At 43.9% G+C, this 17,077-nt stretch overlaps 1 protein-coding gene across 1 annotated transcript in view; it reads right to left on the reverse strand.

Annotated features, from left to right (window-relative positions):
* Window positions 1–14,996, reverse strand: part of LOC139419403 (serine/arginine repetitive matrix protein 3-like) — a 166,561-nt gene extending 151,565 nt beyond the window's left edge. The window contains exon 1 of the mRNA XM_071169350.1: window positions 14,931–14,996. The gene's annotated coding sequence lies outside the window, so the exon portion shown is untranslated. The remainder of the gene's footprint in view (window positions 1–14,930) is intronic.
* Window positions 14,997–17,077: the final 2,081 nt, after the last annotated feature.

The raw sequence follows: 17,077 nt of genomic DNA on the forward strand, positions 1-17,077 counted from the left end.
TCCCTTTCCTTATCATCTTCTCCATCTCTCCCTTTCCTTCTTTTCTCCATCTATCCCTTTCCATATCTCTTCTCCATCTCTCCCTTTCCTTATCTCTTCTCCATATCTCTTCTCCTTCTCTCCCTTTCCATATCTCTTCTCCATCTCTCCCTTTCCTTATCTCTTCTCCATCTCTCCCTTTCCTTCTTTTCTCCATCTCACCCTTTCCATATCTCTTCTCCATCTCTCCCTTTCCTTATCTCTTCTCCATCTCTCCCTTTCCTTCTTTTCTCCATCTCTCCCTTTCCCTCTTTTCTCCATCTCTCCCTTTCCTTCTCTTCTCCATCTCTCCCTTTCCTTATCTCTTCTCCTTCTCTCCCTTTCCTTATCTCTTCTCCATCTCTCCCTTTCCTTATTTCTTCTCCTTATCTCTTCTCCATATCTCTTCTCCTTCTCTCCCTTTCCTTATCTCTTCTCCATTTCTCCCTTTCCTTATCATCTTCTCCATCTCTCCCTTTCCATATCTCTTCTCCATCTCTCCCTTTCCTTATCTCTTCTCCATCTCTCCCTCTCCATATCTTTCCTCCCTCTCTCCCTTTCCTTCTCTTCTCCATCTCTCCATATCTCTTCTCCATCTCTCCCTTTCCTTCTCTCTTCTCCTTCTCTCCCTCTCCTTATCTCTTCTCCATATCTCTTCTCCATCTCTCCCTTTCCATATCTCTTCTCCATCTCTCCCTCTCCATATCTCTTCTCCATCTCCCCCTTTCCTTCTCTTCTCCATATCTCCCTTTCCTTATCTCTTCTCCATCTTTCCCTTATCTCTTCTCCATCTCTCCATATCTCTTCTCCATCTCTCCCTTTCCTTATCTCTTCTCCATCTTTCCATTATCTCTTCTCCATCTCACCCTATCTCTTCTTCATCTCTCCCTTTCCTTCTTTTCTCCATCTATCCCTTTCCTTATCTCTTCTCCATCTCTCCCTCTCCATATATTTTCTCCTTCTCTCCCTTTCCTTCTCTTCTCCATCTCTCCATATCTCTTCTCCATCTCTCCCTTTCCTTATCTCTTCTTCATCTTTCCCTTTCCTTATCTCTTCTCCATATCTCTTCTCCATCTCTCCCTTTCCATATCTCTTCTCCATCTCTCCCTCTCCATATCTCTTCTCCATCTCTCCCTTTCCTTCTCTTCTCCATCTCTCCCTTTCCTTATCTCTTCTTCATCTTTCCCTTTCCTTATCTCTTCTCCATATCTCTTCTCCATCTCTCCCTTTCCATATCTCTTCTCCATCTCTCCCTCTCCATATCTCTTCTCCATCTCTCCCTTTCCTTCTCTTCTCCATCTCTCCCTTTCCTTCTCTTCTCCATCTCTCCCTTTCCTTATCTCTTCTTCATCTTTCCCTTTCCTTATCTCTTCTCCATCTTTCCCTTATCTCTTCTCCATCTCTCCATATCTCTTCTCCATCTCTCCCTTTCCTTATCTCTTCTCCATCTTTCCCTTATCTCTTCTCCATCTCACCCTCTCTTCTTCATCTCTCCCTTTCCTTCTTTTCTCCATCTATCCCTTTCCATATCTCTTCTCCATCTCTCCCTTTCCTTATCTCTTCTCCATCTCTCCCTCTCCATATCTTTTCTCCTTCTCTCCCTTTCCATCTCTTCTCCATCTCTCCATATCTCTTCTCCATCTCTCCCTTTCCTTATCTCTTCTTCATCTTTCCCTTTCCTTATCTCTTCTCCATATCTCTTCTCCATCTCTCCCTTTCCATATCTCTTCTCCTTCTCTCCCTTTCCTTCTCTTCTCCATCTCTCCATATCTCTTCTCCATCTCTCCCTTTCCATATCTCTTCTCCATCTCTCCCTTTCCATATCTCTTCTCCATCTCTCCCTTTCCTTCTCTTCTCCATCTCTCCCTTTCCTTATCATCTTCTCCATCTCTCCCTTTCCTTATCTCTTCTCCTTCTCTCCCTTTCCATATCTCTGCTCCATCTCTCCCTTTCCTTATCTCTTCTCCATCTCTCCCTTTCCTTATCATCTTCTCAATCTCTCCCTTTCCTTCTTTTCTCCTTCTCTCCCTTTCCTTCTCTTCTCCATCTCTCCATATCTCTTCTCCATCTCTCCCTTTCCTTATCTCTTCTCCATATCTCTTCTCCATCTCTCCCTTCCCATATCTCTTCTCCATCTCTCCCTTTCCTTCTCTCTTCTCCTTCTCTCCCTTTCCTTATCTCTTCTCCATCTCTCCCTTTCCATATCTCTTCTCCATCTCTCCCTCTCTATATCTCTTCTCCATCTCTCCCTTTCCTTCTCTTCTCCATTTCTCCCTTTCCTTATCTCTTCTCCATCTTTCCCTTATCTCTTCTCCATCTCTCCATATCTCTTCTCCATCTCTCCCTTTCCTTATCCTCTTCTCCATCTCTCCCTTTCCATATCTCTTCTCCATCTCTCCCTCTCCATATCTCTTCTCCATCTCTCCCTTTCCTTCTCTTCTCCATATCTCCCTTTCCTTATCCTCTTCTCCATCTTTCCCTTATCTCTTCTCAATCTCACCCTATATCTTCTCCATCTCACCCTTTCCTTATCCTCTTCTCCATCTCTCGCTTTCCTCTCTCTCTTTCTGTTTTCTCCCTCTCTTACTGTACCTCCCTTGTCCCTCTCTACTCTCTCTTTCTCCCTCTCTACTCTCTTGGAGCAATGATTCAGGCAGCTACATTCAGAAAGGAAGCATCACTTATTGCAGTCGTTGACGTTATTTACTGATGCAGTTGTGAGCTCATCGTCCCTGTAGGAACCAAACAAGCATACTAAACAGCAAATAGAATGACTGTGGAACATCATAAAAGACTGACAACCTAAACACTGCTGATGCTAGAATGGATAAAACCCCATGAAAAAAATCTAACAGGCCTATCCTCCTATCCTGTCTAGTTGAGAAAGCAAATCTTCAAATCACACCCCTTAAAAGTGAAAAGATCCACAAAAGGGGTTTAACAAAAGCATTGAGAATCTCACAAAGCCAAGCGAATGCCCCATCTTCAGTCTCTACGGGCTGACTCTTTTTTATCACATTGGTGACATAACCAGGATTTGGTGGTAATATAACCAGGATATGGTAGTAATATAACCAGGATCTGGTGGTAATATAACCAGGATCTGGTGGTAATATAACCAGGATCTGGTAGTAATATAACCAGGATCTGGTTGTAATATAACCAGGATCTGGTAGTAATATAACCAGGATCTGGAGGTAATATAACCAGGATCTGGAGGTAATATAACCAGGATCTGGTAGTAATATAACCAGGATCTGGTAGTAATATAACCAGGATCTGGTGGTAATATAACCAGGATCTGGTGGTAATATAACCAGGATCTGGTAGTAATATAACCAGGATCTGGTGGTAATATAACCAGGATCTGGAGGTAATATAACCAGGATCTGGAGGTAATATAACCAGGATCAGGTAGTAATATAACCAGGATCTGGTAGTAATATAACCAGGATCTGGAGGTAATATAACCAGGATCTGGTGGTAATATAACCAGGATCTGGTGGTAATATAACCAGGATCTGGTGGTAATATAACCAGGATCTGGTGGTAATATAACCAGGATCTGGTGGTAATATAACCAGGATCTGGTAGTAATATAACCAGGATCTGGAGGTAATATAACCAGGATCTGGTAGTAATATAACCATGATCTGGAGGTAATATAACCAGGATCTGGTAGTAATATAACCAGGATCTGGTAGTAATATAACCAGGATCTGGAGGTAATATAACCAGGATCTGGAGGTAATATAACCAGGATATGGAGGTAACAAAGCAATTTTTCTTGCAGTTCTATACATTTTGCCATGTCTAACATGTTTTCATGTTGACAAATGCTCTGACTTCAGTACAATAACAACACTAAAACGGCACCCTTCATCTCCGTCTTCCCTCTCCGTGCCTCCATGCAGCCCCTGTGTGTATGTGTGTGTGTGTGTGTGTGTGTGTGTGTATGTGTGTGTGTGTGTGTGTGTGTGTGTGTGTGTGTGTGTGTGTGTGTGTGTGTGTGTGTGTGTGTGTGTGTGTGTGTGTGTGTGTGTGCCGTTACAACCCGTGACTAAGAGAGGCCGCAGCGCTAGCCTCAGAGGAGCGCAGCAACGTAAATTGGGCTCTCGCCTCCTACTGCCACCCACGCTACCCCCTGCCTGTCCCCTCCAACCACCTACCGTTTTCCAATTCTCTATAAGTGTGTGTGTGTGTGTGTGTGTGTGTGTGTGTGTGTGTGTGTGTGTGTGTGTGTGTGTGTGTGTGTGTGTGTGTGTGTGTGTGTACCTATTTCCAATAAGGAGCAATGAAGTCAAACATTCCCTGTTAAAGAGTGAGAGGCAGTCAGGAAAGAGGAGCAGCATTCACAACATTGTTCAGGCCTTCTCTGGTTTCTCTGCCTGTTTCTCTGTCTGTTTCTCTGCCTGTTTCTCTGTCTGTTTCTGTTTCTCTGTCTGTTTCTCTGTCTGTTTCTCTGTCTGTTTCTCTGCCTGTTTCTCTGCCTGTTTCGGTTTCTCTGCCTTCTCTGGTTTCTCTGTCTGTTTCTCTGCCTGTTTCTCTGTCTGTTTCTGTTTCTCTGCCTGTTTCTCTGTCTGTTTCTCTGTCTGTTTCTGTTTCTCTGTCTGTTTCTGTTTCTCTGCCTGTTTCTCTGCCTCTGCCTGTTTCTCTGCCTGTTTGTCTGCCTGTTTCTCTGTCTGTTTCTCTATCTGTTTCTCTGTCTGTTTCTCTGCCTGTTTCTCTATCTGTTTCTCTGCCTGTTTCTCTGCCTGTTTCTCTGCCTGTTTCTGTTTCTCTGCCTGTTTCTCTGTCTGCTTCTCTGCCTCTTTCTCTGCCTGTTTGTCTGCCTGTTTGTCTGTCTGTTTCTCTGTCTGTTTCTCGGCCTGTTTCTCGGCCTGTTTCTCGGCCTGTTTCTCGGCCTGTTTCTCTGCCTCCAACATGGTATCATTGCTATGCATCACATTGTGAAGTCTTTGCAAAAAAAGATGTGTCTTCTCTTGGAGAGAGCAGAGCTAAATACAGAGCTAAAACATAATACCATTACTTGTACAGTAGAGCTGTTTATGACGGGTAACTTTGATGGGGGTGGGGGCCACCAAAAAAAAACAACTCATCACGAGGGGCCGCAGGGGCTCGTGGGTCTGTGTACCCCCCCCCCCCCACCCCCCCACCCCAACTCGTGACAGAGAAGAGAAAACCAATAGATTTAAAGTTCATTTCCAGCAAATCGACACATTTTGCCATGGCGCGTAGAGAAAGTGTTGCCATTTTCGGCACATGGCGTGTTTGAAGGAGTTGATGAGAGTGTAATGTCTAACAGGTACTCCAGACATTCAGTGTGTGAATAGAGCAGGGTACGTGTGTGTGTGTTGGGTTGTTGAGTTTAGCAGCAGCTGTTCACATCCTGTACGTCACCATACTTCTGTCAGCTTCTCCATCCTCCCACACACAGGCAGAATTAACCCTGTAACCATGCAGAATTAACCCTGTAACCATGCAGAATTAACACTGTAACCATGCAGAATTAACACTGTAACCAGGCAGAATTAACCCTGTAACCATGCAGAATTAACACTGTAACCATGCAGAATTAATGTAAAAAGTAGATGTTCATCCATAAGACTTCAAATTTTGAAGGGAAACTATGAGATCTTGTTGCACACACATACCCCCCCTTCTGTAACCACACAGAATTAACCCTGTAACCATACAGAATTAACCCTGTAACTATGCAGAATTAACCCTGTAACCACGCAGAATTAACCCTGTAACCATACAGAATTAACCCTGTAACCATGCAGAATTAACCCTGTAACCATGCAGAATTAACCCTGTAAGAATTAACCCTGTAACCATGCAGAATTAACCATGTAACCACACAGAATTAACCATGTAACCACGCAGAATTAACCCTGTAACCATGCAGAATTAACCCTGTAACCATGCAGAATTAAACCTGTAACCACGCAGAATTAACCCTGTAACCACGCAGAATTAACCCTGTAACCATGCAGAATTAACCCTGTAACCATGCAGAATTAACCCTGTAACCATGCAGAATTAACCCTGTAAACATGCAGAATTAACCCTGTAACCATGCAGAATTAACCCTGTAACCATGCAGAATTAACCCTGTAACCATGCAGAATTAACCCTGTAACCATGTAGAATTAACCCTGTAACCATGCAGAATTAACCCTGTAACCACGCAGAATTAACCCTGTAACCATGCAGAATTAACCCTGTAACCATGCAGAATTAACCCTGTAACCACGCAGAATAAACCCTGTAACCATTCAGAATTAACCCTGTAATCATGCAGAATTAACCCTGTAACCATGCAGAATTAACCCTGTAACCCAAGCCAGGAGAGGAGAGTCATCATTTGTTCTTTACTTTGTGAGCTCTGAAACCAGACACTCCTCTCCTCTATTGTACAGAGACTCTCTGAGGGGAGGTGTCTGTTTGTCAACCATCTTTTCAGTGGTTGACAAAGTGGTCCGCAGTGGGGAAGGAGGGAGGGGAAGGATTAAGCAGGGAGGAGAAAGTGGAGAAGGGTTTGCCAGGGTTGACAAAGTCGTCCGCAGAAATTGAACTGAAATGGAACAGCTCCTCCCTCTCTCTCTCTCTCTCTCTCTCTCTCTGTCTCTCTCTCAATTCAATTCAATTCAATTCAATTCAATTCAAGGGCTTTATTGGCATGGGAAACATGTGTTAACATTGCCAAAGCAAGTGAGGTAGATAATATACAAAGTGAAAAACAATAAAAATTAACAGTAAAATTAACAGTAAACATTACATCTCTCTCTCTCTCTCTCTCTCTCTCTCTCTCTCTCTCTCTCTCTCTCTCTCTCTCTCTCTCTCTCTCTCTCTCTCTCTCTCTCTCTCTCTCTCTCTCTGTTACTGTGAGGAAAACTTCAAAGCAGCTCTGAAGTCAGTGGTAAAGAAGAGACAAGAAGCCCTACTTTTGAACAAAAAGTGGTGGACCATGTATATTGTGCCATACAGATGTTTTTCGTTGAGAGAATCAGGTGAGACTGTATTATTGAAGTGAACACAGTGTAGAGAGTCGCCTGTTAGCCCTGTAAAAGAGTTTGTATATAAAAAAACAAATGATGAATTACAACGCTATGTTATAATTTAATTGAGTAATATAATTTAATGAATGAATCAGTCTTGTTGAATTACTGACTGATTCCATTTGGGTCTGAATATAATGTTTATTTCTTCTTCTGCTTGATGACTCTCTGATCAAAGGATATGGAAAACAGCTTCTTCCTGATGTAAAGAAGTATCTAGATCACACACACACACACACGCGCGCACGCACACACACGCACGCACGCACGCACGCACGCACGCACACGCGCGCGCGCACGCACACGCACGCACACACACGCGCGCGCGCACGCACACGCACGCACACACACACACGCACGCACACACGCACGCACGCACGCACACGCGCGCACGCGCACGCACGCACACACACGCGCACGCACGCACGCACGCACACGCGCACGCGCGCACGCACACGCACACACACACGCACGCACGCACGCACACGCACACACACACACACACGTTTGTTTTACTATCCTTGTGGGGACCAAACAATTGATTCCCATTCAAAAATCCTATTTTCCCTAACACAAAACCAAAACCTTTACTCCTAACCATAACGGTAACCCTTACCCTAAGGACTTCTGAACCCCACGAGGATAAACACACACACAGACGACACACTACTCAAGACCAATCTGAAAAAATCACAACATAAAACTGACAACAACCAATACAAACAGATGTCAGTTTTAGAAAATGAAGTTAAGAGAACAGCAGCAAAGTGGCTTTATCTTAAAGCACCAGTTCAGTAGTGAGTAATATAATGACCCATGGGTCTGGACTCACAGGCCCTCTTCAGTAGCATCCGCTTTGGAGGCTGAGGGCTACAGGGCAACGAATGTACACACACACACACACACATAACCCTTCTAAACAGTACCAGATAGGGTTTCTTAGGCTGGTAACGGTAGCAGATTTGCAGTGGTCTGATACTCCTTCCATTTCAATATTATCGCTTGCACAGTGCTCCTTGGGATGTTTAAAGCTTGGGAAATCTTTTTGTATCCAAATCCGGCTTTAAACTTCTTCACAACAGTATCTCGGACCTGCCTGGTGTGTTCCTTGTTCTTCATGATGCTCTCTGCGCTTTTAACGGACCTCTGAGACTATCACAGTGCAGGTGCATTTGTACGGAGACTTGATTACACACAGGTGGATTGTATTTATCATCATTAGTCATTTAGATCAACATTGGATCATTCAGAGATCCTCACTGAACTTCTGGAGAGAGTTTGCTACACTGAAAGTAAAGAGACTGAATAATTTTGCACGCCCAATTTTTCAGTTTTTGATTTGTTAAAAAAGTTTGAAATATCCAATAAATGTCGTTCCACTTCATGATTGTGTCCCACTTGTTGTTGATTCTTCACAAAAAAATACAGTTTTATATCTTTATGTTTGAAGCCTGAAATGTGGCAAAAGGTCGCAAAGTTCAAGGGGGCCGAATACTTTCGCAAGGCACTGTATATAGAGCACTTTATTATGGTTCTTTATAGAACCTGTATGGAGAATGTTTCTATAAAGAACCTTTCACAATCTGGAGCAGCTGGATGCTACCTCTGGAGCAGCTGGATGCTACCTCTGGAGCAGCTGGATGCTACCTCTGGAGCAGCTGGGGATCCCCCGAGGAGAGAATTGAGAACCACTGACTAATTTAGTCAACTGTTCTCAGTTGACACGTGAGTCTTTCACAAGTCCCCGACACTGGCCGTAGTCTGATAGGAAATGTAAAGGCAAAGCGCAACACATGAGATCACCTGGAATGACATTCTCACTCAAAGCTGCACAAAAAGAGGTGAACCCCCAAAATATTCAAATGAGCCGCCTCCCCTACATTTGAATTATCACTAAAAGAGAGAAGAAAAAAAAAAAACGTTTGTGACCTGTAAAGAACCATTGTTGAGCTCACTGGGTTCTATGAGTCATTATGGTTGCATAGCCCTTCCCATAGAACCCTTGAGGACCCTTGAGGAACTCACTATTTATTTATATTGTTTTTAGGCAGAGGGATTCTTGAATGCAGGGGAAGTATACATTCTCCCATCTATGAGGAACAGTCCATTAGGTCCAGGACTGAGCTACTCCAGACAGACAGTAGGCTTACACACAGATACACACAGATACGTGAGCCAGATGACATCAACTCTCTCTCTTCTCTCCTCTCTCTTTCTCCTTGCTCTCTCTCGTTTTTTTCCTCTCTCTCACTCACCCACACACATGCATGCATGTGTGTGGGTGTGTGTTTGTGTGTGTGTGTGCTTGGAGGGTGATAGGTTGAAAAATGGATGGGAACAGAGGCATTTTAATTTGGCCTCCAGCACTGTGTGTGAAGTCCCTGGGTGTACAGTATGGGGCTGACAGACAGGGGAAACTGGGGGCTTGTCTTTCTGTAATATCACATATTAATTAACCCAACTGGAAGACTGGAAGGTGCTAACAACATTCGTCTGTCTACTGAAAATGCTATACAATACAGATTGAAATCCTTTGCACCATTAGAACTAGTAAATAAAGCCTAGATCTGAAAGACTTCCTGGATCCAACAACATGTGACGGTCACAGTAACGCCCTCTTCTGAAAGAGACTTCCTGGATCCCACAACATGTGACGGTCACAGTAACGCCCTCTTCTGAAAGAGACTTCCTGGATCCCACAACATGTGACGGTCACAGTAACGCCCTCTTCTGAAAGAGACTTCCTGGATCCCACAACATGTGACGGTCACAGTAACGCCCTCTTCTGAATGAGACTTCCTGGATCCCACAACATGTGATCCACACAACCCAGCCCACCCCGGTGCTGCCTGGTGGTTTAAGGGGAATGAAGGGGAACAGTTTCTGGCTTTGTTCTCCCTGCTGCTCAGAGATAAGAACATAATTTGGAAGGAATCGCTGTCTTTGAATTAGGGAGAACTACCCCTGCCACCCGTTGTGCTCTAACATTTACTGTTTGGATTTGAAAACACGCTGATCTGCGTAGGGAGAGGTGTTTAGGGCCGTTGGGAGACGGGAAGAAGGAGAGAGAGAGAGAGAGAGAGAGAGATAGAGAGAAAGAGATAGAGAGAGAGAGAGATGTAGCAGAGAGAGAGAGAGAGAGAGAGAGAGAGAGGGAGAGATGTAGCAGATAGAGAGAGAGAGAGATGTAGCAGAGAGAGAGAGAGGGAGAGATGTAGCAGAGAGAGAGAGAGAGAGAGAGAGAGAGAGAGAGAGAGAGAGAGAGAGAGAGGGAGATATAGCAGACAGACAGATGTAGCAGAGAGGGAGATGTAGCAGAGAGAGAGAGAGGGAGATGTAGCAGACAGACAGAGAGATGTAGCAGACAGACAGATGTAGCAGAGAGAGAGATGTAGCAGAGAGAGAGAGAGAGAGAGGGAGATGTAGCAGAGAGAGAGAGGGGAGATGTAGCAGAGAGAGAGAGAGAGAGAGAGAGGGAGATGTAGCAGACAGACAGAGAGATGTAGCAGACAGACAGGGATGTAGCAGACAGACAGGGAGATGTAGCAGACAGAGAGAGAGGGAGGGGGAGATGTAGTAGACAGACAGAGAGATGTAGCAGACAGACAGGGAGATGTGGCAGACAGAGAGAGAGAGAGAGAGAGAGAGAGAGAGAGGGGGAGATGTAGCAGACAGACAGAGAGATGTAGCAGACAGAGAGAGAGAGAGAGAGAGAGAGAGGGGGGAGATGTAGCAGACAGACAGAGAGATGTAGCAGACAGACAGAGAGATGTAGCAGAGAGAGAGAGAGGGAGATGTAGCAGAGAGAGAGAGAGGGAGATGTAGCAGAGAGAGAGAGAGGGGAGATGTAGCAGACAGACCGAGATATGTAGCAGACAGACAGGGGGATGTAGCAGACAGACTGAGGGATGTAGCAGACAGACATAGATATGTAGCAGACAGAAAGAGAGATGTAGCAGACAGACAGAGCAATGTAGCAGACAGACAGAGAGATGTAGCAGACAGATGGTTTAAAATGGAGAGAGAAAGAGAGAAGCAGAAAGATATAGAGTACAGGAGAGACTTGTGCTTAGAGTAGTTGGTCAGTGACCAGCTTCAACATCTAGACCAACTAGGTGACTAGGGATTACTGTTGGCCAGACAGTAGGTCTCTATTGTCCACACTACAGACTCCAACCATGTTTCTTTCTTAGTCACCTTGTGTTCTGCTAGCAGCTAGCTTCATATTAATACACACTGATTTAACCCCTCTATCAGACTTTTAGTCTGGACTCTCAAAGTCTGGACTGGACTAGCTGGCTGACTAGCTGACTGACTAGCTGACTGACTAGCTGGCTGACTAGCTGACTGACTAGCTGGCTGACTAGCTGACTGACTAGCTGGCTGACTTGCTGACTGACTAGCTGGCTGACTAGCTGGCTGACTAGCTGACTGACTAGCTGACTGACTAGCTGACTGACTAGCTGGCTGACTAGCTGACTGACTAGCTGGCTGACTAGCTGACTGACTAGCTGACTGACTAGCTGGCTGACTAGCTGGCTGACTTGCTGACTGACTAGCTGGCTGACTAGCTGACTGACTAGCTGGCTGACTAGCTGACTGACTAGCTGACTGACTAGCTGACTGACTTGCTGATTGACTAGCTGGCTGACTAGCTGACTGACTAGCTGGCTGACTAGCTGACTGACTAGCTGGCTGACTAGCTGACTGACTAGCTGACTGACTAGCTGACTGACTTGCTGACTGACTAGCTGACTGGCTAGCTGACTGACTAGCTGGTTGACTAGCTGGCTGACTAGCTGACTGACTAGCTGGCTGACTTGCTGACTGACTAGCTGGCTGGCTAGCTGACTGACTAGCTGGCTGACTAGCTGACTGACTAGCTGGCTGACTAGCTGACTGACTAGCTGACTGACTAGCTGACTGACTTGCTGATTGACTAGCTGGCTGACTAGCTGACTGACTAGCTGGCTGACTAGCTGACTGACTAGCTGGCTGACTAGCTGACTGACTAGCTGACTGACTAGCTGGCTGACTTGCTGACTGACTTGCTGACTGACTAGCTGACTGGCTAGCTGACTGACTAGCTGGTTGACTAGCTGGCTGACTAGCTGACTGACTAGCTGGCTGACTTGCTGACTGACTAGCTGGCTGGCTAGCTGACTGACTAGCTGGCTGACTAGCTGACTGACTAGCTGGCTGACTAGCTGACTGACTAGCTGGTTGACTAGCTGACTGACTAGCTGACTGACTCGCTGACTGACTAGCTGACTGACTAGTTAACTGACTAGCTGATTGACTGGCTGACTGACTAGCTGACTGCAAAAGGGTGGCTAAAGTGAGAGCTCTAACTACCTGTACATATTACCTCAATTACATTGACTAACCAGTGCCCCCTGTATATAGCCTCATTACTAACCGGTACCCCCTGTATATAGCCTCAATACTAATCGGTGCCCCCTGTATATAGCCTCAATACTAACCAGTACCCCCTGTATATAGCCTCAATACTAATCGGTGCCCCCTGTATATAGCCTCAATACTAACCAGTACCCCCTGTATATAGCCTCAATACTAATCGGTGCCCCCTGTATATAGCCTCAATACTAACCAGTACCCCCTGTATATAGCCTCAATACTAATCGGTGCCCCCTGTATATAGCCTCAATACAAACCGGTGCCCCCCACACATTGACTCTGTACCAGTACCCCCTGTATATAGCCTCCACATTGACTCTGTACTGGTACCTCCCTGTATATAGTCTCCACATTGACTATGTACCGGAACACCCTGTATATAGCCTTGCTACTGTTATTTTATTGTTGCTCCTTATTAATTATTTTTTATATTTATTTCATTTTTTTTTCTTAAAACAGCATTGTTAGTTAAGGGCAAGAAAAGCATTTCACTGTAACATGTGAAGGAAAAAGGAAACCGCACACTGCTCTTGATAGTCTCACTGATATTTAAGAAGCTTTACGAGAGGTCGATATGTATAAAGCTTATTAGAAATCAGTGATACGATCAAGAGCAGTGTGCGGGTTTCCTTTTTTCCTTCATCTTGTTCAACTGTTAGTCAGGCACCTGCAAAGAGAGATTGTTCAGGTGTGCGAGTGTCTTTTGAATTAGTGGATTACTGTAACATGTGACAAATATCATGTCATTTGATTTTGAACACTCACAGTGACATTGGATGACACTTATCAGGACACACCGAACACAACAACCAACTGTTACAGCGTATGGCAACCAATTTACAGTATGGCAACCAATTTACAGCATGACAACCAATTTACAGTAGGGCAACCAATTTACAGCATGACAACCAATTTACAGTATGGCAACCAATTTACAGCATGACAACCAATTTACAGTATGACAACCAATTTACAGCATGACAACCAATTTACAGCATGACAACCAATTTACAGTATGGCAACCAATTTACAGCATGACAACCAATTTACAGTATGACAACCAATTTACAGCATGACAATCAATTTACAGTATGGCAACCAATTTACAGTATGACAACCAATTTACAGTATGGCAACCAATTTACAGTATGACAACCAATTTACAGTATGACAACCAATTGTTACACCATATGACAACCAATTTACAGTATGACAGCCAATTTACAGTATACAGCCAATTTACAGTATGACAACCAATTTACAGTATGACAACCAACTGTTACACCATATTACAACCAATTTACAGTATGACAACCAATTTACAGTATGACAACCAATTTACAGTATGACAACCAATTTACAGTATGACAACCAATATACAGTATGCCAATAAACAATAACACCGTATGACAACCAACGTCTTCTGTACAACCAGTTCCTCAGCCAAAAAAACATGGTAAAGTTGTTTCCAGAAATAATGATTCGGATGACAACGACTCTCTGCCTGTCTTTCAATGCTGCCAGGTGTATGCTATATTTACTTATTAAAAAAAAAAAATGTGTCTACCTCCATGCAGAACTATGTCAGAACCACTACTAAACCAGTGTAAATTACATCTGGAGCCGTAGGGAAATGGGAGCAATTTACCCATTGAGTTGAGAGGAGTCTACTGAACGGAAGTGGATTCCTGTATTCAAGGATGCCGGTCAATTTCATTCTGTTTACTGTACCGTTATCATTTATGTCGGGGAAATCAAGGACATTCATCCCACTCAGTCAGGATTCATCATATGATAGTATGAAATGTAAAATTGCGTATGATTTCAATAATGGCTCAGGGAAGGTAGTCATGAATAGTAGGATTATTATCAACCATACTAATCCATTTGATTCACTATCAGGTAAGATGAATGAGAGCAGCACGCTATAAACACATATCCTCCAAACATATCCAATGAACTATGTCATCCCCAAACTCATATCAGCGCGGCTCATATTCGAGGCTAAAATGATTATGAACAACCACAGACAGTTCACTGGACGGTTACGGTAAACATTGAAAAGCATGAACCTACGAATGAAAGAAGTAGCAGGCAACAGAGCTCCGGAAATCGATTAGTACAAAAAAGCAGGGACATCTGCAGCGCCACGATCTGTGTGGTTAACAACAATAACGGTATTTGTTTGTACACGGACATTTCTCGAACGCACAATTTACGCTAACAAAACAGACTGTCGTGTTTACACAGAAGCAATAGTAAAATATAACTGCAAAGTGAATGTGTTCATTTCATCCAGCCTGAGTATGCTAACGGGGTTTGAGCTACCGTTCATTCGTTACTGATGCGCGCGAACAGCCCTGCTGTCGCGAGCTTGTCAACTTAATTCCTCTTCTATGAATAAGCACGAGGTGATGTGATGTTTCTTACCTTATTCGTATCCCTCACTCCTGAACAAGGGAATTGTTGGACGGCCGACAGCGGTGAGTGTTTCTGTATTTCGGACAACGTGTGACGCTGAGGGGTGCCGTACTCTTATGAAGGATTTGTCCGTGGTCCTGGATTCCCAATCTCGAGCTGACTTTTCTCCTGCCTGGTGCTGAAGTGGACAGCGCACTAAACAGCAGCAAAGCAGGGCTGTAAAAACACAGCGCTCCTCGCCATCATACTGCACAGCAACCTCTACCGGACGGGAGGGAACGTTGCATCCATGAACAACGCAAAGGATGCTGTCTGATCAAACAAATAGTCAACAAAAGCCTGGAAGGGTGGTATTTGGCGTTAACGTTCGGAATGCGCCATCTAGCGTGGCCGTTTTGACCGCAAGCCCATGCTGATTGTTTAGAGTATTCAGGCATAATCAGATTCATATCGAATAATTAGTGTGCATGTAAAAATCCACTCTGTCCTTGGTCTGTAGGAAACATATGGCTATTTGCATTCAAGACATTATGTAAAGATAGTACAGACAAGTTAAATACACATAGATGAATATTTAATTCACAGTTATAGTAGCCTACGTGGATTGAGAAGCGACCCGTTCAGTTGGCTCTGCCTACATATAATCAGATTCATTTTATTGGGACAACGGAGCACAGAAATGGTCATTTAAAAAAATGATTTCAGTGCTATTTTTATAACAATCCGTAAAAGTCCATTATCTGAAGTAGGACTATCAAAGCTATCCGGACACCTTACCGGCACTTCTAATGTTTGGGAAATTGCTTGCCAGCTGCTCCCCCTCAGCGTCACACGTTGTCCGAAATACAGAAACACTCACCGCTGTTGACCGTACAACAATTCCTTTATTCAGGAGAGAGGGATACGAAGTTATTTATAACAGACTAGTTATCTTCTTATTTACATTGATGGCCTACCCAGGCCAATTGTGCGCCGCCTGGATTCGAACCAGGAACTGCAGTGACGCCTCTATGCACTGAGATGCAGTGTCTTAGACCACTGGACCACTCGGGAGCCCATTTAAAACAAAATAACCTATCGCCTACCCAGATTCACACAACGAGGCGAGACAAGTTTATCAAAGCGGGATAAAGGCGGGATCTGCATTGCATAGTATTTGGAGAGTGGGCGATCATTTCTTCATTCTATTTTGTTCACGTTTATTTGCCGCTAGTCTGTGAATCTGTGCGTGACAGTACAAGATTGCGAAGATTGAAAACGGGCCAGCCTGTATGCGCATAATGCCCTGATCAGAAGGGTCAAAAGAGGATTTGTTGAGGTCATGAAAAGTCATGGAAATGAATTTCTTAAATTTTATTAATATAATATTTGAAGGAACACCTTTAAATATTATCAATCACAACAACAACAAAAATCGTCATATCAGCCATTGTCGGAAATGACCCTTCAGTGCGTGTCTCGTGTGTGCCTCGTTCGTGTCTCGTGTGTGCCTCGTTCGTGTCTCGTGTGTGCCAGTGCAAGAGGGCCGTTTCCCGAGAGAGAACTCGACATTTCAGCAGCAGGCATAAAATAAATAAAATACATGCCTAATTCAATATTTTATCAAATAATTGTGTAATATTCAATATCAAATAACTAAATGATACATGGTGTGACCATCTTAAAACAATTCCATATGTGAACTTAGTATAAATAATAAGAGCGAGGGAAACAGCGCCCCCCTCAGTACGTGTAGCCCATGTATCTGATGCTGTCGGGAACAAAAGAGTATGACATATTGCTGTGTTTTCTATTTTTCGGTGTATTGTTTACTGACTGCTTGAGAGTGTATATCATTTTGATCACTTTGTTTATGATTTGAGAGCAGTGTTTGATTTTGAACACAGGTAAAACTGCAAGAGGAGTCAGAGGTTATGTAAATAGTGCTTGAAGATGAGGTTTTGTGTTTAATGTTTTCAGGAAATGGAGCAAGGTTTCAGAAATTGTGTTTTAGCAATTGAGAAAAACTGTAATCATGAAGAAAGCAATTTGGGGTCAAATGATCACTTTCACAGGGAAAAAAGGCCTCTAACGTTACAAACTATGCAATGAAAACACAGGAACACAAAACGAGGAATACATAGTCCAGGCGATATGTGATTGGATGTGAATAGTTT

Source organism: Oncorhynchus clarkii, chromosome 10, assembly GCF_045791955.1.
Source record: "Oncorhynchus clarkii lewisi isolate Uvic-CL-2024 chromosome 10, UVic_Ocla_1.0, whole genome shotgun sequence".
NCBI classification, from domain to species: Eukaryota; Metazoa; Chordata; class Actinopteri; order Salmoniformes; family Salmonidae; genus Oncorhynchus; species Oncorhynchus clarkii.